General features: G+C 48.4%; 1 long non-coding RNA gene across 1 annotated transcript; it reads right to left on the bottom strand.

Moving 5' to 3' along the window:
• Positions 1–1638: 1638 nt before the first annotated feature.
• LOC107182474 lies at positions 1639–3703 on the bottom strand. Its single transcript, XR_001513189.1, has 2 exons — positions 3445–3703; positions 1639–3068 (listed from the first exon to the last, which is right to left on the bottom strand). It is a non-coding gene; the product is annotated as an uncharacterized LOC107182474 (long non-coding RNA).
• Positions 3704–3735: the final 32 nt, after the last annotated feature.

The following is a 3735-nucleotide window of genomic DNA, read 5'->3' as shown; positions in this document are numbered from 1 at the left end:
GGATTAAATGAAATAATGTACATGAAGTATTTAGAACAGTGACTGGCACCTAGAATGTGTATTAGTCAGGCCCCTCCAGGAAATAGAATTCCCTCCACATGACAAAGGAAAAAATGTTAGTGAAAGTACTACTTAGAGTGAAGTGTGTAGGTTTAAGGGAACAAGCAAGGGATGGTGGCCACCCAGAGACTAGCAATACCCTCTGGCTGAGGGGACATGGGGAGGAGCGCCCGCTGACAGCTGGACCTACAGAACAGGGGCCACTAGGTAGGCACTGTAGTCTGAGGATGAAGCTGCTGACAGAGATGCTTTGTCAAACCAGAGGGGGACTGGGAAGAATCACTCTGACCTATTTCTTCTTCCAGTGCCTCCCATCAGCCAAACCCAAACTGCAGCCAACTTGGCCAACGTAGCCCAGGAGAGGAAGTCCTTGGTGAGTAGTTCGCTATAGCACCGGCAGAAAAGAACAAAGAATGGTTGGTGCTGGGGGGGCGGGGATGAAGTGTCGGGGGGAGGCTGTTGGGAGGAGGAGGGATGCAAATGAAATACTTTGGATCATTATCTATTTTAAACCAAACATACTATTTGAATCCTCAGAAAGTTGGTATAACATTATCTTTTTTTCCCTAGGGGAAATAAATTATCTGAAATTTTGTCTATATAGAGGCTCAGATATGTTTTCCTTTTTTCTTACCTTCATTAATTATTCATTCATTTAACAAATAATTATGGAATAACTAGTTGAGAAAGTAATATGGTATTTTGTATAGGCTTGGTATTCCTGTTCTTATGGGGATTATAATTTACAAACCACTCATATAAATTAATATCCTATATAATAAAAGTCTAATATGCAAATTGTCTCCATGGGCAGGAGTTCGACCAACTGGGGGTTAGACGTGCGCTGACCACCAGGGAGCGGCATGGAACATGGAGGGTGCCGGTGACGTGGTGCTGGTAGTAGGTGGCAGTGGAGGCACTGCCGGCCCTGATGGGCCCTAATGAGAGTGGGACCATGGTGGGATGGTGGAGTAGGTGAAGGGGTGGCTCCAGGCCAAGGCAGGTGTGAGCAGGGGCCCCGATTGCCCTGATGGCGCCCCACAGATTGGCCCTGATCCCTGGCCAGGCTTAGAGACCCTACCCGTGCACGAATTTCATGCACTAGGCCTCTAGTCATTTAAATAATAAAATATAGTAAAAATCCCCAGTGTAAATTTTTATTAATGTAAAAGGAGGTAATACTTCTAAAAATGGGGACTTTACATTTCAAATGTTCCTTTTTTGGATCAATAACCCCTTAAAAATATGATGAAAGCTGTGGATTCTCTTCCCAGGAAGAAAAAAAGTGCAGATGCATATAGGAAGTGCTTTCATTGATCATTGTCTTAGTTGAAAGAAGGGTCTCAAGCTTGCTCAATTGAGCCTTTCTCACATAGTCCTCCCATGTCCCAACCGGGAGGTGCGCAGGGGTTCCTTTGGGCTTTGGCCCTAGAACATTGCAGAGGGTTCGGGTCAAAAGGCAAAGAGTAAAACTTAGTGGCATTGCCTGGCATGGCCACGCCTTGAGTTATTACCAATGTCACCGGCAAAGAGGTTCTTGGCACCCCTTCAAGATAGCAATCAAGAGAGGAGGCAAAACAGATTCAGAAGAAGAAGTTTAGTGAAAACAAGGTGGAGGGAGAATAAAAAGGGAAGGAGCTGCATTAAGGGAGCACACAGGGTCTGGCTTGGGGCTGGGTTCTTCACACCAGTGCGGAGTGGAGCTCTTTGAGGCGTGCCTGAAGAGAAACTTTAAAATTATCTAGGAGAGGCTTAAAAATAACTGAAGAGCATTCTCATCCCTTTAAGAGAGGCACAGCCTGTCTCGCCAAGGAGCAGTGAAATGATGGAACACTGGTGCTTAACAGGAGCAACTGCTCCCATATACAGAATGAAGAGAGGCCTTGGACACTTACCTCTTTTCCAGATAAACTAGAAATCTAGATTTTAAGGTAAAATCTCTTGATTTATTGAATTTTGGCATCTACTTAAAATATATTTGGAAAACTACCATGTGGGCCAAAGGAAACATTTTTGCTGGGTGAATTTGGCCCTTCGTCCTCCCATTTAGGACCTCCATGAACCTAGGATCACTGAGAAGGCTAAACATCTTCGTGGTTGTTTTTTTTTTTAAATCTCTTCATCGTACCTTTGCCCCAATATTCCTAATCCATGGGGACCCCTGACACTCTCTTTCCTGTTCTTCATGCCTAGTTTCTTCACCCCTCCATCACTCAACACCTCCTCTGTCCCATCGCCCAACTTTTCTACTGTTTCCTTTCTGTGCCCCCATCTTTTCTCTATTTCCAGCAAATGCGGGGCATAAGGACAAGATGTCATTTGAACTGTTGACGTGAAAATAACTTCCGTTCATGGTAAGGTGCGTCTGAAAGCAGTTTGGAGCTCCCAAGGCAGAACCCGGATCCTGTCCAGTTCGGCATCATGGGTGCAAGAATCCCAACCAGAATTCTTGGTTTGGGCCAGGACCTAAAGAAGGAGCATCAGTTCTGACTGGACTGAGAACAAGCAGCAGCGACCGGACAGGCACAGAGAAAGCGGGCTGCAGAGTTAACCGGGAACCTTGTATTCGCGCTGCCGCGTCTTCTGTGAGCAGTTTTGCTGTAATTAATGACACCCAGGCCCCCGTGGCTATTGTCGCTTATTGCTGGGCACCGCACCCAATCCCCGCTTCCGGCCCGCTTTTCCCAATCGCGCCTCGGGAACGGCGTCCAATCCGGATCCCCGCTCTCCCTAGACCCTCCCCTCCCTCGGCGGGAACCGAAACCTCACAGAAGGCGCTTCCTCTGCCTTTCCCCGTGGTACCCACGCTTCCCCTGCACGGTCCTTCCTCCCGGTTTATTTACAAATAAAGCTGACCTTAGTGGATCGCTGACTTCTTCCTGCTGGTCTTGGGCTGACTGACTGGGCTTTAGCAGGAGGCAGGTTAGCAGCAGGATCGCTCAGGGTCATGTTTCATCATCACTGCTACTTCTTCCTCTGAGCTCGCAGTGGTTCTCAACCTTCTGGCCCTTTAAATACAGTTCCTCATTTTGTGGCCCAACCATAAAATTATTTTCGTTGCTATTTCATAACTAATGTTGCTACTGTTATGAATCATAATGTAAATATCTGATATGCAGGATGGTCTTAGGCGACCCCTGGGAAAGGGTCATTCGACCGCCAAAGGGGTCGCGACCCACAGGTTGAGAACCGATGGATAATGTGTAAGAGCTCAGCACAAGGAGGAATACCTTCTGTAATTGTCCCGTCCCCACCCCGTGTGGCTCCAAGATGCGTTTACAAGTGGCTTTGGCCATGTTGTCTGGGCTCCCCTTCCAGCGAACTGAATGCCCAGTCCGCATGAACATGCATTTAGATGGGGCTGCACGGGCCTTGCGGACGTACTTTTTTTTTGAGGTTCCTGCTCATTCAGGACCCAGGAGCAGAGGTTGGAGTCCTTTTGAAAAGACTGCTCTAGGAGGAAGCCTCCAGCATTACTCGTGCTTTTGCGGACGGCCCCCCGGCGGGCATACATTCGGGGTGACCTTTAGGAAGCGTGGAGGAAGGGGGTGAGTCTTTTGTCTTCATAGCGATGCGCGTCTGGATTCAAGCCGGAGGTTCCCAAACCTGGAACCTGTGCCGGTTCGAACCAGCCGGCGTCTCCGAGGAGGGGCCCCGGGGTCCTCGGGTCCCCGG

This window comes from Myotis davidii, unplaced genomic scaffold (genome assembly GCF_000327345.1).
Source record: "Myotis davidii unplaced genomic scaffold, ASM32734v1 scaffold54, whole genome shotgun sequence".
In the NCBI taxonomy this organism is placed as follows: domain Eukaryota; kingdom Metazoa; phylum Chordata; class Mammalia; order Chiroptera; family Vespertilionidae; genus Myotis; species Myotis davidii.
Note: the sequence above shows the minus strand (reverse complement) of the source record. Positions and strands in the feature narration are given on the sequence as shown.